The 24,261-nt window shown below is 36.5% G+C and overlaps 1 protein-coding gene across 1 annotated transcript in view; it reads right to left on the minus strand.

Annotated features, from left to right (window-relative positions):
* The window catches only part of TRPC4 (transient receptor potential cation channel subfamily C member 4), a 195,889-nt gene extending 175,230 nt beyond the window's left edge, over positions 1-20,659 (minus strand). Inside the window, exon 1 of the mRNA XM_049646853.1 lies at positions 20,432-20,659. The gene's annotated coding sequence lies outside the window, so the exon portion shown is untranslated. The remainder of the gene's footprint in view (positions 1-20,431) is intronic.
* Between the last annotated feature and the right edge of the window lie 3,602 nt (positions 20,660-24,261).

Consider the following 24,261-nt stretch of genomic DNA (forward strand, 5'->3'; position numbering starts at 1 on the left):
CATTAATAATTAATTCTCAGACAAATTTTACCTTAAGCAGAATTTTTGCAAGCAGAAAATAATACGCATTTTCTTTTGTCTTGAGGTTTTTGTTTCACTCTACAACCTTGTCGACAGGTTATGTCAGTGAAAATTCTGGGAAGATAAATCAAATCAAATCAAACGGAGGTTGATTCCAGAAAAAACCACATCAATTATTTAATTCCGCTTTTTTCATTGTTACTGTTGTCAGGTATCTGGTACTACAGGAAAAAAAATATTTCTAGCTGCTTTAGACAATAGACTTAGAAAGTCAGTGCTTCAAATGAAGAGGCTGATTAACAATTAGGAATCTTTAAGGCACAAAGATATCAGAAGTGTTTACTTAAAAATGTTTAGGTTTTTCCTAAAAAAATTAAAACTAAAACTGCCATAGGATGCAGAAATCTGACTTCTGGGCATATATCTAAAGGAAATGAACTGAGTATATCAAAGAACTACCTGCACTCTTATGTTCATTGCAGCATTATTCAAACAGCCAACCTATAGAAACCATCTAAGTGTTCATCAGTGGATGAATGGATAAAGAAGATGTGCTATATTGATACAACGGGCTATTATTCGTCCATGAGAAAGAAGGAAATTCTGACATTTGAGAAAACATGGATGGATCTTGAGGGTGTTATGCCAAGTGAAATAAGCCAGATAGAGAAAGACAAATACTGTATGGTCTCACATATGTGTGGAATCTAAAAACAGAGTCAAACTCATAAAAATCAGGAGTGGAAAAGTGGTTTCCAGGGCTTGTGGAGTGGAAGAGGGGGAAATAGAGATTGGTATAATGATATATACTTTCAGCTATAAGATGAATAAGGTTTGAGGATCTAATGTATAACATGGTGAATATAGTTGATGAAAGTGTACTGTGTAATTAAATTTGCTGAAAGAGTAGAGGATAAATATTCTCATCAGAACAAAACAAAACAAAATAGAAAAGATAAATATGTATGATGGTGGATATGTTAATTCTACATGGAAGGGATCTTTTCACAATGTATACACATATCAAATCACCATTGTGTACATTCCAAATATCTTACACTTTTATTTGTCACTTATATCTCAATAAAGCTGAAAAAATTTAGACCATTGCAATTATAAATTTGACTGGTATATGAAAATGAATGCTTACAAGGGTAAACTTTGTAGGACAAATATTTTAATGTGATTCTTTGACACTTTTATTTTGATGTCCTACTACGAATGATAAGAGCCTAGTTCACTTACACCATCTCTTCTCATCCTTTTCTACTTCTTCTCTCTAATGATCTAATGATGACAATTATCTTATTATCTGCTTGAATCATATGAATTGCTGTGTGAAAAAATGATCAAATATAGGTAGTTTCATATGGCCTAAACTATTGTATATTTTAGAGTACTATTAGTCAAATAATATTCATAAACTTATATTTACCATTCTCTTCTCATTTTAACTTCCCCCTTCTGACTTCAGTGATCTGTAAATTTACTTATGCATTTTCAACTTGATGACATTCCTAGTAGGTCCCATCACCAAAGGTGATTTTCTATCTTTTGTCTAAAGTTTGACTTTACACAAAGAAAGACAAATGCCATATGATTAGATGAACATCTGGGAAGGGCGGGGAAGAGAGAGAGAGGGAAACAAACCATGAGAGACTCTTAAAGGTAGAGAACAAACTGAGGGTTCATAGAGGGAGGTGGGTGGGGGATGGGCTAGAGGGGCAATAGGTATTAAGGAGGGCACCTGTGATGAGCACTGGGTGTTGTAAGTAAGTGATGAATCACTGAATTCTACTCCTGAAATCAATATTGTACTGTGTGTTAACTAAAATTTAAATAAAAATTAAAAAATAAATAGTTTGACTCTAGTGTTAGAAACCAGTAAGATTAATTTGCATAATAATAGCCATATGAATACTGATCTTTATAGAGTGAAGTATGGGACCACCAGGAATCTCCTCTACAAAATCTAGATTCATTCCTAGTGAAAATTTTTTTTGGTACTCAAGTAAATAATTCATCTTGAATCTAAAATTCAAGACAGACCTACCTAATATTAATCACCACATAAGCAAAATTTTGTATCACTGGTTTGAGGTAAGGCATTACAAATACTTCAAAAATGATACAGAATAAAATGTAAAAAGTTGAAATTGTGCTCAATTGCATATAATAACAGACAAATTATAGAGGGTCATAATAAGCAAGTTTATATTTAATCAAGAATATGCAAGAAAAAAATTTATCTTATGCTAAACCTGTATGTAAACAGAAATACAAATAGTCTAGCCATGAGCAGATAGATATGGAAAGGAACACTGAGATAACCATCTATGGAACACTATAACTAGAAGCAAGTGATGGAGACAATAAACTGTTTTGCTTTGCTATGAGAATTTGGGAAATTCCTGGTTTTCTCTAAGACTTATTTTTTTTCCTTTTTGGGAATAAATGTTGTAAGAAAGAAAAAAAAGGTGATATGTTGGATTTCATCAAAATTAAAACATTTGCAGCAGGGAATCCATCCCATTTGCAACTGCACCAAAAATAATTAGATACCTAGGAATAAACCTAACCAAAGAGGTAAAAGATATATACTCTGAAAACTACAGAACACTTATGAAAGAAATGGAAGAGGACACAAAGAAATGGAAAAGCATTACATGCTCATGGATTGGAAAAACAACCATTGTTAAAATGTCTATACGACCCAAAGCAATCTACATATTCAATGCAATTCGTATCAAAATACCAACAGCAGTTTTCACAGAGCTAGAACAAACAATCCTAAAATTTGTATAGAACCACAAAAGACCCCTAATAGCCAAAGCTATCCTCTAAAAGAAAAACAAAACTGGAGGCATCATGATTCTAGATTGCAAGCTATATTATAAAGCTCTGGTCATCAATATAATACGGTACTTGCACAAAAACAGACACATAGATCAATGGAACAGAATAGAAAACCCAGAAATAGTCCCACAACTATACAGTCAACTAATCTTTGACAAAGCAGGAAAGAATATCCAATGGAAAAAAGACAGTCTCTTCAACAAATGGTGTTGGAATACTTGACAGCAACATGCAGAAGAATGAAACTGCACCATGTTCTTACACCATACACAAAAACAATTCAAAATGGATGAAAGACCTAAATTTGGAACAGGAAACCATCAAAATCCTAAAGGAGAACACAGGCAGCAACCTCTTTGACCTTGCAGGAGCAACTTCTTATGAGACTTGTCTCCAGAGGCAAGGGAAACAAAAGCAAAAATGAACTATTAGGACTTCATCAAAATAAAAAGCTTCTGCACAGTGAAGGAAACAATCAACAAGACTAAAAGGCAACCGACGGAATGGGAGAAGATGTTTGCAAATGACATATCAGATAAAGGGTTAGTATCCAAAATCTGTAAAGAACTTATCAGACTCAACACCCAAAAAACAAATAACCCAGTGAAGAAATGGGCAGAAGATATGAATAGACACTTTTACAAAGAGGACTCCCAGATGGCCAGCAGACACATGAAAAGATGCTCAACATCACTCATCATCAGGGAAATACATATCAAAACCATGAAGAGATATCACCTCACACTTGTCAGAATGACTAAAATTAACAACACAAGAAACAACAGATGTTGGCAAGGATGTGGAAAAAGGGGAACCCTCTTGAACTGCTGGTAGGAATGCAAACTGGTGCAGGCACTCTGGGGAAGAGTATGGAGGGTCCTCAAAAAGTTAAAAATAGAACCTACAATCTAGCAATTGCACTACTAGGTATTTACCTACAGGATACAAAAATGCTGAATTGAAGGGGCACATGCACTCCAATGTTTACAGCAGCACTACCAACAAGAGTCAAACTATGGAAAGGCCCAAATGTTAGTACTGATGAAGGAAGAAGAGGATGCGATAGATAGATAGATAGATAGATAGATGATATAGATATAGAAATAGAAATAGAAATAGATATAGATATAGATATATAGATATAGATATAGATATAGATATAGATATAGATATAGATGATATACCGTGGAATATATCTTGCCATTTGCAACAACATGGATGGAGCTAGAATGTATTATGCTAGGCAAAATAAGTCAGAGAAAGACAAATACCATATGATTTTGCTCATATGTGGAATTTAAGAAACAAAATAGACATAAGGGAGGGGAGAAAAAGAGAAAGAGAAACAAACCATGAGAGACTCTTAAAGACAGAGAACAAACTGAGGATTGATGAAGGGAGGTGAGTAGAGGATGGGCTAGAGGGGTGAAGAGTACTAAGGAGGGCACTTGTTATGATGAGCACTGGGTGTTGTATGTAAATGATGAATCACTGAACTGTATACCTGAAACCAATTTTGCACCATATATTAACCAACTAGAATTTAAATAAAAAATTGAAAAGAAAAAAAAATTAGAACATTTGCAAAGCAAATGTCAAGAAGATGACATGACAAGCTACAGACTTAAAATACTGGCAAAGCATATCTGATAAATGACTAGCATTTAAATATACACAGAACTCTCAAAGTTCAACACCGAAAACAAAAACAAAAAGAAAAAACATCAGGTAATATGAAAAAGACGTGGAGAGATACTCCACCGAAAACAACATACAGATGCAAGTAAGCACATGAGAAGAGGTTTAACATCATTAGTCACTAGAGAAATTCAAATTAATACCGCAATGAGAAGTCACTACCAGAGGAATGACTGAAACAAAAAATAGTAATGGCACCAAGGTAAGGATGCAACTTTATCCTATGTTTCCACACCCTTATCTGGTAAGGATATGGAAAAACTAGATCATTCATACCTTGTTGGTAAGAATGTAAAGTGGTATAGTCACTCTAAAAAATAGTTTAGCAGTTTTTTAAAAAACTAAACGTGCAACTATCACATGACTCAACAATTACATTCTGGACACATTTCCTAGATAAATGAACACTTATATTCACGCAAAAATGCATACACAAAAGTTTCCAGCAGCATTATTGGTAATGACAAAAACGGACACAACCCAGATGTCCTGCAGTGGGTGGTGGATGGTTAAAATTGTGTGGTTCATCCACACTGTGGAATGCTACCCATCAATAAAAAAGAACAAACTATTGATACACACAACAACTTGTATGAATCTCAAGGGCATTATCTTGAGTGAAAGAATCCAATCTCAAAAAGTCAAATATTGTATGATTTCAATTATATTACATTCTCAAGAGACAAATTATAGTGATGGAAAAAAATGAATGGTTTCTAGGGGTTAGAGATGGTGTCTGTAAAAAAAAAGTAAAAATATAAATCAAGAAGCAGACCTTATAACAATAATATTTAAAATATCCTTGAAAAAGAGAAGGAAGATAAAAATTTGGTGATTCTTCCTGAAATTGACATTGATAAATAAGGGAAAGAAATGAAAATGAAGGAGTAAGGATACTGTGTCTCTTTAGGCATTGTGCAATTGGATTTAAAACCAGTCCTTAAAAATCAGTACCTTAGCAAGTACTATAAAACCTTAAAAGCCTTGAAAACATGGCGTCATGTGTGTTAAGACCAAAAAACAAGAAAAACTAGAAGCTGCTTAGTAATTTCCAGGGGTATGCTGAGAAAATGCCTGAGATTTCAAACTTGCTTTACAGTGTAATTGTTGAAAGAGTTGGTTTTGGAATTTGTTGGGTTTGGGTTTAATTCAAGGCTATATTACATACTAATTACGTGACTTGGAAAGGCTGTTTTACCCATTCTAGGTCTTGAGTTTCTGTATCTGTAAAATGGAGATCATGAAAGTTCTTATGAGGCTAATAAAATAAGACAATGTAAGTAAACCAATCAGCCCAGGGCCTGCCATAGACTAATTACTCATTAAATGTTAACCCATGTTAATTTGCTATTATTTTCAGAAGAAAGTTGTAAAACTTCATTCTAGCCACTAGGAGAGCATCTTACACTTCCCACACTCTTACCTGGTTGAAATCTCAGAATCATTAAAAACCAGCTAGCCACTTAACATGATAATTGTGTATTTTGGAGATTGCATTGTGACATTAAGCTCCAATGCAGAATCACAAGAGATGAGAAAAAGATGCAAAGAAAAATTATATGAGGTGTGTGGCTCTTCAGGAAACACTCAAGAAAATTGAACCCAGTAGGGTTAAAATCTCATCGACTTAAGGACTCAAAGAGGAGTTCAGTATTGAGGGTTTGACATTAGGTAGTTACAAAATTATGTCTTGAAATTGATGTTTACAAAGAAAAATATGTACAGTATACATTTTTTGGTTCTCAAAAACTTATATGGAAAATCTTTAACGTACAAACTGCAAATCTTTAATTTATACACAGCAGAATCTATGGACAATTATGGTATGTAAAGATAATAGACAATTTCTTCCTTGTCCACACCATTCTGGTTGCCTATAGAACACATGGTCTTAGTAGAGGGCATGTCAAGAGGTAGATGGGCCTTGAGAGCACCACTAAAAATACAATAAGCATAGTAGGCCCCTCCAACATCACACCTTAACCCCTATCCCATCATTTGGGGAAAAATAGATCCAGTTAAGAGATGATTGAAAGGTTACTGAAGTCATTTCCAAAATAGCCTTCAAACAGATCAAGGAGGACTGTGAGAAGGTGTTGTTAGTCAGTAGTACAAATAAGAGAAAAGTGGAATGATGATTTTCTAGCAAATCTATGCTATGTGTGGAGAAGAGGACATACTCAAGTCAAGAAGAATTAAGAACTAGAGTATTTGCTTCTTATAGGTCTGTGACATAGAAATGAGATGTTCCTCTGAGTCAAGTTTGTGAGACTCCCAACATATGCTCTTTCTTTAAGGACTGTCTTGAGTTATAGACCCAAAGTCCTCCAAATGGTACCCTAAAACTTTTGGGGGAAGCTTGGTTACTTCCCTCTAGAAGTAAGTAATATCCCCCAGGATCTTGTCTGAAGTCCCACTGCTGTCCACTGCCTGGGTTTCCACAGTTATGTGAAATCCATGGGCTTCCTGGCTAGGAGACTGGGTGTGCATCTGTGCAGGCTCAGTAGTTCAGTGGAAAAGTGCAGTGGAAAAGTGAGATCCCAGATCATTATACCTTTCAGCTTGTCCATGTTGTCATCCCAATGGTAAGAAAATCGTGTTTCATTCACACTAAGGAACACTAAGGGGAAAAAAAGAAATAAGCATTGATACCCATAACAACTTGGATGAATCTGAGGGTTGGTGGCTAAGATGCTCTACTGGAAGATATGCCTGGCTTTAAGGTGGGTTCTCCCAAAGCTCAAAGACAGTGTATCTGCTGTTGACCATAAGATGAACTCCTTTCAATGGTGGAAGATGTAGTGTTGAGGACCATGGCATGAGATTTAGGGTTGAGGGATGAATTAGGAATGTCAGCCCAAAGGACAAATGCAGACCTCCCTTCTGAGACACAACTGACCAGTACTGAGTCTAGAATTTGGTCTAACTTCTCACTATTTTCTGAGCAAACCTTTATGCAGGCCATCCATCAGGGGCTCCTCCTTATATTTAAAGCCAATATTAAAGTAGAAGAGGCTGTGAAAAAAAGACTTAGATTTTCCAGCCCCCCAAAATTGAGCACTGACAACTTTTGTCAGCCCAGAGCTGACACCATGTTGTGTTGGTATCCAATCGTGGTCAAGTCTATAATGGGAATTCAGCATTCCCTCATCTACTCCATCTCTTTATCACAGATTAAAATTACAATGGTGTTTAAAAAAAGACAAATGATGCACATCTCAGGGTAAGCAAGGTCTGATTTGGAGCAAATGAAAACAACTAGCAGATATATGAATCATATGCTGCAATGATATTGGTGATAAAATCAGAGATAACGTCTCATAAGCAGGTTTGGATGATGTCAAGTTATATGATCTGATGTAATATAGTAACCTAGTACATCTGCAGAAACCAGGCTTAGGTAATTTTAACAGTAACAGTTATAACTATAACACAAACACCAGTGAGCAATAGCATTTTTATAATGGACTTCGAGTGGGAGAAATGAACATTACTTAAAAAAACCACAGGCCTTAAAAAAAATCTCACCTCATTGCGAAGAGGTCAAATTGCTATTGTACTATAGCGCCTCTTTTAGTTCAGTTAATAATGTGTTTATCATTCAGTAAGAAAGAGCTATTAACTGGAATTTGATTATAATTGATTTTGTGCCAGATCAATTTATTTAGAATTTATTATTTTATTTTATTAAAAACATTGTTTTTAATATTTTATTTATTTTTGATAGAGAGAGACAGAGCACAAGTGGGGGAGGGGCAGAGAGAGAAGGAGACACAGAATCCGAAGCAGGCTCCCAGCTGTCAGCACAGAGCCCGACGCGGGGCTCAAAGTCACAAACCGCGAGATCATGACCTGAGCCGATGTCGGACACTCAACTGACTGAGCCACCCAGGTGCCCCTAGAGTTTATTATTTTATATAAAATACTTTAGATGGTTGTTTAGTTGCTAATGTCAAAGACTTGCTAATTCTGTAAGAATAATATTACTTCTGCATAAATAAATAAATAAATAAATAAATAAAATAGGCCAAAAACTCCAGAACTCTTTTGCAGTTGCTGATTCAATCCCTATATGGGTAAAATTATACATCTATAGTACTCTGTGAGTATAGTTTCTTTCTTTTAAACATTTTGACTAAACTTTTCACCAGTGAAGTCAAAATATAAAAGACTCGTGTCTCTAACTGTGATGGGATGGCAAGTAGTGGATTAGCATTTCTTCTGATACCATTTAGAAAAGCTGGGTAAATACAAACAAACAAATAAACAAACCTCTGTCTGCAGGCCTAACTAGGACTTGAGAGCCAAGATCCCAGAGCGAGAGAAACCATAGAGAGGTGAGTTGACCTTCCACAAACCATATTTCCCCTCAAAGCATTTGCCAAGGCAGCCAGAGTACAAGGTGCCTATGTCCCGGCAAAAAGGAAGACAGATGGAAGCGAGCGTCATGTTCGGTAACTCTTCTCAAGGCATTCATTCAAATGTTAAGCGTCGTAAGAAAATAAGCACTACATTTATCTGAAAGCTGCTGAAAATTAGAGCAAAGTGTTCATCAATTTCACAAAAATCCAAAGGCAAAATTCATATTCTGGAACCTGAAATGAGAAGTAGTTTTATTAAATAGCCAAGGTTCTCAGACCCTGGGGCCCTATAACATATTGTTGGGGTCAAACAGGGACTCATAGAGTCTTGCAAAGTCTGAAAATTAGCCTCTAATCTGCTCGGCTTGTGATTTGATTAAGATGTCTATTCTAATCCTAGGTGCCTGCCAGAGGTTAGGGTATATCCTCTTTGAGAGAGGCAAAGCTTTGGATGGCAAAGTTTCTATAATTTTTTTCTATAATTTTTGAGACACATTTTCCACTTCTATATAAAAAAACTGTGAAGCATCCTAGTAAAAAATTAAGAGAAACAGACCAACACATAGCCTTGTTATTGGCATCATTAGCCTCAGAATTTAAACTAAATGTGTTCTTTAACAATATTCAGGAGTGATATAGAAAAATGGAAAGTTTTTTGAGGGATCTAAAATCTGTAAAAAAAGAATCAAATTAAAATACTGAAAGTGAAAAATGCAATAATTGAAATTAATAATTTAATTAATGAGTTTTACAACAGATAGGAGATAATAAAAAAGAGGATTCGTGGCTAGGAAAATAAGGCTATATAAAATACCCAGTTTATAGCACAGAAAGCAAAAATGGATGGAAAACACATTATAAGAAGAACTAAAAGACTGCTAGCTAGATGACAGAGTAAAAAGGTAAAACCGTGTAATTGGAGGCATTAAGGGAGAAGAAAGGAAAGTGCAAAACTATATCTGAAGTGATAATGACTAAGAATTTTCCAATACTGATGAAAGATATAAAGCCATTTAAGAGAAATGCTCCAGATGTCAAGCAGTGGAAATCCAAAGAGTTCATGTAAGTACATTATTGTAAAACTACAAAAACAGAAGACTAAGTGAAAACTTAAAAGCAGTGGAAATAAAGAACACTGTTCTCAGCAGAACGCCAATCAGACTGATGGCTGACTTCTCAACAGAAACGATGGAAGTCAAAATTCAATTGGGTGGCATATTTAAAATACCAAAAGAAAATAATTTCCAATCTAGAATACTCTGACAAATGAAAATAGCTTTAAAAGTGAGGTGAAAATGAAAACACGTTCAACCAAACAAAAACTGAAAAAATTCACTGCCACCATATCCATGCTAAACATGCTAATGAGAACTCATGGTTGCTGTAGAAGAATGGGGTCACAAGAAGGAACAGAGGGCATCTAAAAGTAGCAGGTATGGTATATGCAATTACAAAAAGAAAAAGGAAAACTAAAATATAAAATAAAACAGATTTATAATTGTTCTTCAAAAGAATAGAAAATTAAATTTATCCAGCTCAGCCTGTCCAGCCTGTAAATGCATGTGTCTCAGTATGTGTAAAATTTTATTTTTTTTAAATAAATACACCATCCCTCAAATTTATTTCAACATGCTCTAGGGTAAGAAATAAAGAGAATATTAGTTCATCAAAAGTCAGGTAAATATTTTGTAGTGCTTGGCCTTACATTTCAAATAATTTACAAACGTTTTCAAAGTACTGCTAAAAAATTTAGGAAAATAAACTAAAAGTATTTGTTACAGGAATTAAAATTAAAATCCTATATATATATTTTAAATAAATGATTAGCTACTAGGGCACCTGAGTGGCTCAGTTGGTTAAACGTTCAGGTACTGATTTCCACTCAGGTCATGGTCTCACCGTTTATAAGATTGAGCTCCAAATGGGCTCTACACTGACTGTGTGGAGCCTGCTTGCAATTCTCTGTCTCCCTCTCTCTCTTCCCCTCCTGCTGGTGCTCTCTCTCTCTTTCTCCAAATAAATAAAAAATTAAAAAAAATGATTAGCTATGATTAATAAATAAGTAACATGTCTTAAGTATTTTGCTGTTTTAGACAAGACATTTGAAAATATTCATATAGTAAATATTTTTAATATTTATTCTTATGATTATAGTGAGCATTCCTCTTAATGTAAAACACAAAAATGGCTAAAAATACCCAGCACCACCTATGTAATGATTTTCTCCTTAAAACAGAGCAGAGAATACAATTACTCATTTTTATTAAACACAATAGATTAAATCCCACCCCTATGGATCAAGGGAGAATGTGACAATATGAAATCTCCTTCCTTCAAATCTTTTGCTTGAATCTCTCTTGATATTAAATTTTCTTAAATATATTAGGAAGAAACTTCTATCTCTAACTTAAATAAAAAGAAAAAAACTATTAATGGCATTTTTTCATAAGTCATAATTCAACCACGAACAAGGATCTTACCACAATTTTGTAAATGTTCAGAAAAATAAATGTACATTGTACTTGCCAACTACATATGGAGGCACCCTGGTCTGTTTGAGGCAGCAGGGAATGTGAATTTATATGTAGTAACTCCTGTCACAAGCCTCCTGTCCATGAGGGTGCAGTCTCAAACAAGATGCCTGTCTGTGGGGAGAGGGTTGATGGAGGGCAAACAGTAAGTATTATTGAATGTTGCACTGGAATTGAACCAAATGGTATATGAAACCTTTTGATGTACTTGTATATCCATTTCATTTTGATTAAAATAATAAAAATAAATTCTGGTAGACCCTAAAACACTTCTAAATTGCATTGAGTACCCACGCGTTTTATGAGATGCTGGAGATTCTCTTGAATTACGTTAAATATTTCACACACAATTCTTGTATATTTTTATAGATGAGATTTTACTTTGAATCTTAAGACCAGGAGCATTGTAAGGATGTAGTTCTGCTTTCAAATAACTTCCTTTAAGTAAACTGAAATGAATCAAAATTATATGTTTCAAATCGATCTACATTATTCAACAATGGGTTTTTTCAAATACTCGATTTGTTTACATTTTCTTAATCAGATTGACCTCTGCCTCTATATTTACTTCATAAATATCTATGTTGTAAAAAAAAATCAGAGGCTAAAAAAATGAAATCAGAGGCTAAAGTATCATGGCATGAAACAGGTCTGCATTTTGTTCCCCAAAATTATTACTATTAACTATTAATCTAAAAAGGGGCATTTTCCAATATTTAATTGTACCCAATCTTTCAATCACAGAGTGTAACAACCAGTAAGAAAGTATGTAAGTATACAAGAAAGTTTTGCTTTGAATTCTGCTTTTGTTGGTTCACTGCTAAGTACAACAGAATAGAAATAAGCTTTTATTCTTCAGGGTAAAGTTGTTGATATTTTATATGTTGGAAAAATTTCTTCATCATAAGCACTACTATAATGAAATGTTTTTTCATTAAACCTTCTTTTATTCATGAAAGGGCAAAATCATTTGCTGGTTCACTTTGTCCAAGAACGTGCTGGAGTGGTAAATGAAAATATGCTGTTCAGCTTTCTAAGTAGCTTGCACATTACAAATCAAAATGTTAAGCTGTGAGGTTAAAATGAACTAGATAAGCAAATAAGTCTTTTCCCTTTGCCAACACTTTCTTTTTATTCAGCACATACATAGAGGCATATCTTATTTTTTAAGATACAAAGCTATTTAACATCCTACAGAACAATAATAACCCTGAAATTTGAGTGTTCTTTAGAAATATTTCTTTCTCCTTCATTGTAGAGTTTCTCAGAGGCTTAGAGGTAGGCATTCTGATTATTTCACATGATGACTCTCAGAAAGCAAAAATTCTGGCAAAGAGTGGGTAGTCCTAGGAATGTAGGTCACAAGAAAATGTTTTTAAAAAAGATTAATGTAGCTAGTTCAGTCCCTTTCTCTGTTCCAAATATTTAAAACCATGTAAAAGATGGTCTCTCTCAGTTTTTAATACATTCTCAGCTATAGACAAAGGAGCTTGCTAGGAAACACCAACAGTGGATACTGAGAACTTCTAGATGACTCTAGAATGGATCCACCATTTCAAGAATATCCTGAGTCAAGATCTTTTATGTATCAAGGTAAAAGGTAGGGCTGAGGATCCAACTAACTATATCCCTACCTCTAAAACAGGCTTCTCCTCTTAGGTTTGCTTCATTGACTCCAAAGGGGATTGGATAATATGTATGGCCATAAATCCATCAAGACTTTGGAAAACAACTGATCTCATAAATTACATAGTTTTTGAATAGTAATTTAGTAGTACCTACATATAACAGGAAAGCACCATCTTAAATAGTGCCAGTCTTTAACATAAATTTATACATGGAAATTTAACGTAGATTCATAGCTGAAAGACCCAGGTCCCATTCTTAAAGGAAACAGTAGTTTGAGGCAGGGAGGATGTATTTGAATTTCTTCCAAAGTGACCCAGTGGTTTTTTTTTTTTTTTTAATTTTTAATTTCAAATATAGATTAAATTTGTTTCAGTATGATTTGTAGTTCCTGAGTGAGTCCTTTATTCCCATAAGAAAAGGTCAGGAGACAATAAAACGGCACAATGTCTCTAAGATAATATGGGACACTGGAATATGATAATGAAGTTCATGAGAATCCTTGGTTTGAGATCTTAAAGAAAAAGGAAAATATCTGTCTCTGTATTTTCAGCACCTTGAATAGTGATTTTCATGCATTAAATAAGCCCTCAATAAAACATCCTATATTTGTGTATATATAATTTTACATATGTATTTAGTATATTATAAAAAATCATTTAGTAAGGTTTGAAAGTCTTGCTTTAAAAAAGACTTTTGAATTAGATGACCTTCTAGGTCATTCATTACACATCTCACCATTCTAAAGGGACACTGCTATTGGCAAACAAGTTCTCTTGTTTTTTATGGGCTACTCTGTACTCTGCTAACAAATTGTATCTCACTATCTCTGATAATTGCTCTACGGGCATTATCTTAAGAGTTATCACCCAGAAGCAGTCCCTCACTCTTTCTGTTACTTACATAGATCTCTCTCTCTCTCTCTCTCTCTTCCTCCCTATTTACATAATTTAAATTTTATAATTTATATTTAATTAATGAATTAAACACAGATTTTTAATGCTGGTATATGCTTAAATGCAGATATAGACATGTATCACTCTAGATGCAATTAAACAAGACCCGATAACTATGCTTGTCACAGTACAACTATCACAGAAGAGAATTCACTTCCGTGTAGTCTCCGATGTGGTCTTCAGGATATGCAGCTTCATCCCACCCAGCGTGAATGTGATCTCTACAGAAAACGATACCTATGCTGTCACAAATGATGGGGATGATTATAGATAAAGCACAATGGATTCTCCATTCTTCACTCAATGTAGGTATCATGCCTGCCCTCTCATCCCTCCATTGTGGTTTTGGGGATTCATAATGGTGTGTAACCAGTTACTAGAAAGAGCACCATCTTGAAATACAGAGGTTGAACATAGCTGCTGGCAACAGACCAATCATCTATGCATTCATTGACTCTGTTCATCTATTCAAAGAGCATATACGGAACACTAATTATACTAATTCAGTGAAAATGAAAATTACAATGCATTATGCTATGGACTGTAATCCTGGTAGGCACAGGATTCTAGCTTATATAGTTGTGTAGTTTCCTGACTATCATTTAGAGGTAAAATACAAGACAAATGTATCAGAGTATCTGAACACTTTTCATAAACCTTGATTTGTAACAATCTTATTCTCAGTGAAGTAGAATGAAAAGATACACACACACACACACACACACACACACACACACACAAAGCAAGAAGCTCCTGCCACTCACAATTGGGCATCACGTACTTATCAAGTTTTTGACGTGAAGTCTCAACTTGACTTGCCTAATATAATCACTCCAGAGAAGTCTCTGGCTTTCTTTAGTTCAGTAGGTATTCCTGAGAAATACTTTCAACTTCAACCATACTTCCTACAGCATCACGGAACAAAAACTTTCCCTTAAGAATTGCGGCACAGTGCCACTTTAAACTAAAACACACTAATATAATGGGTTACGTAAATCCTGTGAAAATGAGCATTATGGAGTAACTATTTGACCCGGAACTTATATCCACTGAATAACAGTGAATTTGTTTTTTTGTAACATAGGTATAATATGGTACTCCATGTATCAGACAAGTGCAATGTCATTATTATAACTGGCATCATTCGATAAACAAATATGCTCAAAATATGAGCCAACTATGGTATTATGAAACTGTGAAATAAGTTAATTATGCTCAATTACAAAAGCATTATACTTATGACCACCTAATTCAGTGCAAAACACACATTTTTTGAGCATCTTCTGAGTTTCTTAAAGGAGTTTACTGTCTACTTCAGGAGACAGACCTCTACCCACCTGCAAGTCAGAATATAGCAAGAACTTTGCTTGTATTTATACTGGCAACACCTGGAGACAGGAAGGAAACTTTCAAGGAGACAGTAATAGTGAACTAGACTCGAGTGCTTGGAAAACATTTTGACAGGAGACACTAAGGGAAAATTTATTATATACAGAGGGAGTTTTGCCAGAAAATGGAAAGATGAAGAGCTTATTCATCTCAATATTCAATTATTCACTAATATTCAACAAATATCTATTGAATGGATGCCACTTCAAAGTCAATTTTTGTAATAGTATTACATATATTCAAGATAGGCCTTTAGACATCATCACATAGGTTTTTACTACAGGTATATCTTTGAAAAAAAATGTGGCAAATTTCTTAAAATGTGTTACCAGCTGATAGATGTCTTCTGGGATGTATAAATGAGAGCTCCTCTGATTAAATACCAAGGGGTGATAAAAACAAGGAAGCAATTAAAATTTCAGAAAAAAATTAAGACAAAAACACTTGTCTAGAAATTTCATGCAGCATCGGTAAAATGCAATATAAACCTAACATGTCTTGACATGATTGTATTTTCTATAAACAAAGATGTTTTATTAGTCTAGAGATGTTTTAAAGTTTTGAATGAGAACTTTTTATTTAGAAATTGTAATCTAAGGACCTTTAAGGAAAAAAAATTATAACTTTAAAATCTATCCATTAAAATAACCCTTTTATTCTTTCCATATATCATATTTATATTCAAGAATAAGAAAGGAAATAATTTTGAGAATACCTGCTTGATGTGAGTGGCTCATCTCGTGCTCTGCTTCAAAACTGTTAGAGCAACTCATAATGGAGGTGTTTATGTCCCAATATTAAAACATTTGAAAGCTTAAAGAACTAATTAGTCGTAAGAATACCGCGAAGTTATGAATCTTGTTAAGAGATTGCTAATTTTATTTTAAAAACCATAAGAATTAAGTTAAAAGAGTGTCACTTTTAGAATCAAGTAGACAAGGATTCAAATCCTGACTCTGTCATGAAGCAGCTTTGTGATTTTTTTTAGAGATTTAGTCTTCTCAACTTCTTCAAAAGGTGGTAATAATACTTCAGCTTTAAGGTAGATGTAAAGATAAACATGAGAAAAAGGTTTTTTTTTTTTGAGTTCCTAGAATAGTGCCTGTCATACATTAAGTACCCATAAATACTGGCCCTCTCTCTTTTTCCTCCTTACCTTTGTTGGTAATAGTTCCCGTTTTCTGTCTTAAGTAAGTTTTAAATTTTGATGAAATGTGTTCAAGGAAATTGCTTATGTTGAATTTTCCAACATATTTAAAAAATATAATAGTAAACTACAGGCAGAATATAATGAATGCATATCTGATTTATTTCATGGCACTTGTCATTTCTCCAAAAGAATGCAGTGTGCTAGATAAAGCTATCCAGGCATATTTTTAAATTAACATTTTAATTAACATTTCTAATTGTATGTGTAAAAGTTTGCCCATGTGTCACCGTCAGCTCCTCAAGAAGCCATTACTCTATGACACTGCTGTATTTTCAAAGGAAACATGTTTTAAAAGGAGACAAAACATACCCTAATATTAATGGGATGTCATCTATAGTTTAGTTACAAGAGCAGATCAAGTACTGAAACAGTTATCTCTTTTTTCATATCCTATTTAAATGAAACTGAACTTTCAGAAGAATCACTGAGATTTTTAAAAATTTTAAACAGATCACTTCATTTCCCAGAGAGTTTGGAGAACCACGTAGTTTTAAATTGGTACATTTTCAAAGCGTGTGTGTTTAATTTTCATTTTCGCGAACGAATGGCTTCTTTTTCTAAATGTATTTTTTCATCATAGAGTGGTTTTGGCAGTACTAATGTTCACAGGGATCAGGTGTATATTTGTGCTGATTAAAAAGATAGAGCCATGATATTATATCCCTGATCAAAATATCCTCAAATCTCTCAACATAGTGAGATCTCACTGCATCTGGGAGGATTAGAAGTCAAAATCATAAGGACAGGAAAGAGTTCTGAAGCGATCTTTCATCACCACTAGAAAGAAGCAACTGGCCACTGGAAACAGGGTTGAACTCACCAGTTTTAATGTGAATTTGGGGTGGGGAAGTGATGGGCACAAGTTAGGTGAAAACACAAGGTTTTCATTTTGAGCTGTCTCCTCGATCTCATTTTCAATGATAACTAATATGCATATGGAAGGTTTTCCATAGATATTAAGAAAGCAAAGAGCATTGGCTTCAATTTAGTCTAGACAATACAGTGCAGAAAGTAAAGATGCACATTAGAATCCAATCTCATAAAACGTTTGGCAATAATGATTTTGGGAAGGAAAAATGCAATCGTTTATTATATTTCTCATCATCTAGCTTGTCTGAAAAAGTGAAAGACTCAGCGTTTCCTAAGAAAATACTCAGTCCACAGTTTTACTGTCCTAGCTATACTGTTCAGCAATTTTTGTATATCTATCCTCATTTACAAAATCTTTTATGTCTTTGAGCACTGATATTCACAATTTTAACTACTGAACAAATGTGTGCATATCTTCACTTTTGTTACAAAATATGAATTAATTAGAAAAGACAGATTATTTCAGTTTTTAGCTGCTAAATGTAATGTTGATAATCTGAATTGCCACAAAGCATCCTGGCGGTTAAACATGCAGTTATAAAAATATGCCAGTATTCTCAACAACATATTTATAAAAATATTTTTAATGCAGTGGGGTTAATCAGTATATTCTAAAGGCTATGATTATACTTCAATAGAAATTTATCATGCTTATAATAGGCTTTAAGTTTAAAAGTTTAAAATGTGTGTCCAGGACAAGATATACAAGATATTTGAATTTTTCCTAATCAGAAAGAATAATAGAAATGTTTTTGATATTTCCTATTTATGTAAGGTATGAGTTAATTAAGGTTATCTTATACGAAAAGTTGTTTGGTCTCTTACCATTTCAATAATCAAAGTGGCCATAAAATTCATGTAGAACTTTAATTTTCGCTTAGTTTTTTCTGTGCATTTTAATCTGACCTTCTGGGAATAACTTCAACAGAAAAATAACATAAAAATTACAAAATTGTAAAACTTACAAATAATGGAAATCTAATTTACCTTTTATAAATCCTTGAGAACAACCATTAAGCAAGTAAATGGAAACTTATTTTTCAAAATCATAGAGTTTTAGAAACATTGTTAACATTCAAAAGGTTTTACTAAAGAGACGTTTCTTCTGTAGAGCTTACTTTCTGCTTTGATGAATGCTCGTGTGTCTTTAAGTTCTTAAGAGGAAGAACTTTTCTAAATCTGCAATTACAAATCTCACCCTGCCTTATTTGAACTATCTATTGATGTAATGATATATTTATTATATTTATTCACTCCAGTATTAAGCACCTCTTGTGTATCAGTCTCATCACCTGTTAGCGTTTCTCTTTGAAGGTAACTTTCTTGGCATAAATCTTTCAGCTCTTCACTCCACAACAGCAAGTTTGGCAGAAGAGCTGAGCTCTGATCAGAGCTCTATTGAAAGACTCTCCAGGTCTATGGTTTCTTATTCATAGGCAATGTACGTGCTTTCTTTTTTTCTACCTGCACTAACCTTTATTAATACAAATCATCTGCATAAAATACTTTGATAAAGTGCATTTAACTGATGTGCTCATTTGCCTTAACTGCATTAATTCACAAATATAGTTTTTAAAGTGCTTCTTTAACAATGTCTTACCTGAATTTTGATTCTAATACCTAAGTATTAGTTATCCCTATATCTTGAATCTTTGTCATAAATACTTAAGGGGAAACGTTTCCTGGTATGCTGTCCAGGTGAATAGAAGTAGGTATTGCAATGTCAGTTTAAACAGCAAACCATAACACAGAGATGTTGCTTTCAATGTTTTAACATATCCACCCACACTTTCTTACTCTCATTGTCTAATTCAGTTTTATTTTTTTAAAAAAAAAAACCCTCTAGTTAACCATTTTTATTAAAGAATTTGTAATATGTTCTGTTGTGATTACTATGATAGAAAAGCCAGAAATTATATGAGACCGGAAAGATTTTTTTTTTTCAGTTTACAAGTCTGTTCTAAAATTTTTTTTAATAAAACAAGTAAGCCTTGCTTCTGCCTCCTCCCACTCCTTTGGCTTGGTGCTTACTCGGTAAGCAGTAAGCAACCTGCTGCATTTATAGCTGTGGAATTTAACTGGGAAGGGTCTCCCTAAGAAACCATGTGAACAAGGATGCATCATAGTGGATGCAACATAGTGAATACAGACAGAGCTCCTTTTTTTCAGTCTCTCCCAAACGCTTCATCCCTTGCTAGTATTCTCTAGTTTCTAGTCACAAAAGGCAGCTGAGTTCACAGCTGGAACAACAAGTTGTGCTATGAATCTCAGTGATTTACCCAAGTAGCAAACAGGGTCATTGGCTTAATTGGAATTTCAGCTGCCAAGCGAAATAGGAATCCTTAGCCTTGGTCCAGCCACACTGGTAAAAGTGTTTCTGTTTCTTGATACGGAATGAAAATGACGCAGAGTGTAATTGATCGACAGGATATTGATCACTTTCCTTTCTACATCCCCCCAGTTTGGGTGCCAGCGAGTCTAGGGCTCACTTCTATACGCCCAGGGGCCACCAAGATCTCCATTTTCCCCAAACGCATAAAAGGCTAAAAACAGCCTTCCTCCCCAGCACCATGGCGTGGCTGCAGCCGCTTTGTTTACCATATAAGTCACATCAGGGGTTCACTCCTCGTCTTCTCCCCTGCTTTAAAGCTGGGTGCCGGGAGAGGCAGAGAAGCATCCCCAAACTCCCGCTCAGCCCAGGTCAACCACAGAAAGCTTCACAAACCCGGTCTGGAGCCTTAAAGAGAAGCCACGCAGCGGGAGCCTTTTGAACTCATAACCCCCCCACAGGGATGTCCGCCTCCCAAGAGGGAGCCGGCTTCCCAGGCAGCTTGAGAAACTTAACTGAGATCCCAGAAAGGAGGAGAGGTGCAGCTCCGGTCAAATGGAGCTCTGAGGCGACACCCTCTTTACCTGCAAAGTTGGCAATCTTCTGGCTGAAGAGCGATCGATCCAAGGACATGCGGTGCGGGTGCTATGCCCAGGGAGAGCACGCCTGGCCAAATCCAATGGGATTTCCTTAGTCGCTGCCGAGTTTTGGAGCATTCCAAGGAAAACGCACGAAGCTAGAGCCCACGCAGCTGGCACCGAACTGGGCGGAGTGAGGATGCTCTGAGAGCGGTGCCATGGGAGGGCGGGGGAGGGGCGGCCCCGGAGGGGGAGGTGAGCTCCAGGGGAGGAGAACTTCGCCCACCCCCGCCCCCACCGATCCCTGGGGACGAAGTTAGCGTTCCCACGGCTGACGGCGGACGAGCCCCGAGGAGGATAACCCCGCCCTCCGTCCCGGGCGGTTGCCTGACTCAGGGTCCGCACAGACCCTGCTCGGTAGGGACAGCCGGTGAAGATGCGCGTCCCACGCACCGCTCCGTGTGGCCGTGGAGGGGACCCGCGCGCGGGCGGGCGCTGACGCTGGGTCCCCGGCTCCGCTGCCCCCCCCCCAGCCCCCCAAACGACCGCCGCCTCCCTGGGCCAACTCCTTGAGGTCAGCCAGGGCAGGCGGACTCCCCAGAAGCCAGCCGTCATCCAGAAAAGCCGGTGGCCAGAAGCCGCCTGAGGTCCTGGGTGCGGGCCAGACACACCTCCAGGCTTTGGGCGGGCTCTGCAGGGCTGCCGGACTCCGATTCGCGCCAGGACCCGGCTTCTGGACGCTCGGCTCCCAAGCCGCTAAACCAGCACCCCGGCGGCAGGTCGCCAGACTTGAGGAAAGTAACCCCCACTCCCACCCCCACCCGGGAACTCTCAAAGCTTCTCCCACTCCGGCTCCTCTGGGCTCCCGGCACCCCCACTCCCGTCCTCAAGGTGTCAGACTTCCCCTGCAAGAGCAGGAGGATGCGGCTTGCGACTAGTGTCAACGATCCAGACAGTCGCAAGGAATAAATGACGAGGCGCAGCGTTGCATCCACCCCCACCCAGCTCGGGCTTTCCAACAGGCATAGGAGATCAGTAAGTTTCCAAATACTGAATAAAACCCCAAACACGTACCAGCCCAGGAGCGCGAGGTTCGGTGGCTTCAGGTGGAGAGAGTGTGAGCGTGTGTGTGTGTGTGTGTGTGTGTGTGAGATGCTCGCATCAGCGCACTGAGGTTTCAGGATGCAAGTTATCTCCTGGCCAATCTCTTTGGTGTTCACGCACTAAAATAAGACCAAAGCGCTGCGAGGAAATGCCATATACTGGCGAAGTTGGCAGTAACTTACTTGCTGTAAATGCGACGTGGTGATTCCCAGCTTGTGACTCACGGAGCCTTGGTTGGTCACGGCCCCATGACTCGAGAGTCCATTTGTAAGATCATTTCAAGAGTGGCGTCCGCGCGGAATCTTCGCTGAGGGTGATCCCCTTGAGACCCTCGGTTTCTACCGGACCTCCTTTATTTTCCGAGAGCCCTGGGGCGAGCTGTTGGTCCCCGACCTCATCTCAGCAGCTGCCTGCTCCATCCTGGGGCTGTGCAACAGATGAGTGGCAACCCTTTCTTCCCGTCCCAACCACGCGATGTGACACCTTCTGGGAGTCGGTGCTGGGCAGACTGAGAGGAGCACCAGTTTCTTCCCGAGGAATATTCCCCAAGGGAGCCGGGGGTAGGCGGCAAGCCGGCACTCACAGGCAGACTCCAACGCGCAAAATTAAATTTCCCTTCTTGGTTACCCCTTTTTCCCCCTCCTTTCCTTTGTAGGTCACCTGAGTTGAGTTTTTTGGGAAGATTTACATGAGGAAAGAGGATATCGCTAGAGATCACCCACTGGTGTCATGTTCATGCTGCTTTTGTTGTTGTTTTCTTTTAAATCACTTCTCTTATTTCTAAATTTCTCTTTAGTTTACTACTCTTCTCCTGGGTTGATCTCAAGCTCAGACCCGACTCCTACATTTTTAGGAGCATTACTTCTAGATTATCCCCCTCCAAAAATACCAAAGTACACTGAGGCAAACCAGGTTCCTTTAAGATCTCTCCAGAAAACAAAGACAGGGACAACAACAACAACAACAATTCCCTTCCTTCCCTGAATCTCTTGACTCTCAAACACAAAAATATATTAGCATCTTCAATTTTTTTTTTTTAGTTTTCTTAATGTTAAATGATGGTTTTTATAACATGTTCGAGAACACATCTGTCTGTAGACGTGGTAATGAACTTTACAATAAATACAAGTCTGCTTTCTATTTAACAAGGGAGGGGGCAATATATATGAAAGTAAGTCTGTTTTATACAATGCAACTGTAAATAGTTTTGTATTTTTTCAAGGAATAACTCATCTTCCTATTCATCATCAGTAATTAAAATGTTTTAGTGCCTAAGAAAATAAAAGTGAGGCTAACATTTATTGATGTAATGTTTTATCTTGGCCAGATAAACAAAATCCTGCATATTCTATTTGAGTGTGTCTTTAAAAATAAACCCCTAATAGAGTTACACACACTGGGATAAGTATATGTCTTTAACATATATTTTAAAATATATTTAAAAGAAAGTGGACCAGTGAGAAGACACAGCTATTGATTAGAAATTAAGAACTTTACTTTGCAATCTTACCCTCTGTACGAAATAGTATACCCCTTCCTGCCTCTCTTAGGATATGTTTTTTATAACAAATGCCATCTCTGCCATGGTGTGGGTGACATTTTGTCTATTTCCTTAATTTGTTTTTTCCATAAGTAATGTGCCTGTGAGTCTACAATAAATACAAAACAGAAAAGAACAGTGAGGAAAGCCATCTGAATGGGCTGTGTTTCCATGGGAAGAAGAATGTTCTATTGATCCCGGAACTTCATTTTCAACAGTTGCAGGTGATTATTGATTGCTAACCTCATGCCTCCTCCTGAAATGATTAGCAATTATGGGGAAATTATTTGAAATCTATTTAAACAACACAGTGAACTGCGTATACTACAGTCATCAGCAATAGAAGAAGGAAGGTTTGTTTGTGGTTTTTGTTTACATTTTCAAAACACGAATTTGGCATCATTCCACAAACCTGCAAATGCAATTCACTTAAAATACAATTCATCGAAGCCAAAGAAATTTACAAGAAAATGTTATATGCTTACTGGAAATGTCTTTTTAGTACCTTAGTCAGAAAAACAAGAAAGCATTCTTGTTTTGACATTAGCAAGAGACAAGTGACCCAAGAAATGATAACAGTAAAAGAATTCTCTCCAGTGCCAGTTCATAGCTTAAATACATCATGGAATTAGAATTTCAATTGTATTAGAAACTCAACTTTCAACTTAATTTCTGAAATTATACTTCCACTTAGAAGCTTATATGTAGCATGTGAAGCATTTTTTTCCAGTGCAGCTATATCTCAGACTCAGAGGCAATCACAGAGGCAGGTATTTGGAAAATGAAGTTCTGCACATGTATCTCAATCATGATTTTATGTGGTGATACTTTGTATATAATGATGCTATCATCAGATACATGATAATGGATTTTTATTATCTTAGGCAAATCTGGGAAATAGGTGAGCATCGTCTTTGGAGCCCATGTAAGCTATCTTCAACCTGTAGGACCAGGACTTCCCCCTGTTCTGCGCAAGGGCTTACCCAAAGGCCCTCACTAAAGGGCTTGAGGTCTGTCACCTTGCCTTGTTCATAGTGGCTCCTGCTCCAAGTTTTGGGGTCCCTTGTTTGCCATCAGTTGTACCTAGGCTTTGATCTAATCCACATGGACCATGCTATCAACACAGCTTTTTACCCGCCTTTAAATTTTTAAAAATATTTTCTAAGTTACTAAGTTTTCTTTAAAAATTACT

Source organism: Panthera uncia (assembly GCF_023721935.1).
Source record: "Panthera uncia isolate 11264 chromosome A1 unlocalized genomic scaffold, Puncia_PCG_1.0 HiC_scaffold_16, whole genome shotgun sequence".
NCBI lineage: Eukaryota > Metazoa > Chordata > Mammalia > Carnivora > Felidae > Panthera > Panthera uncia.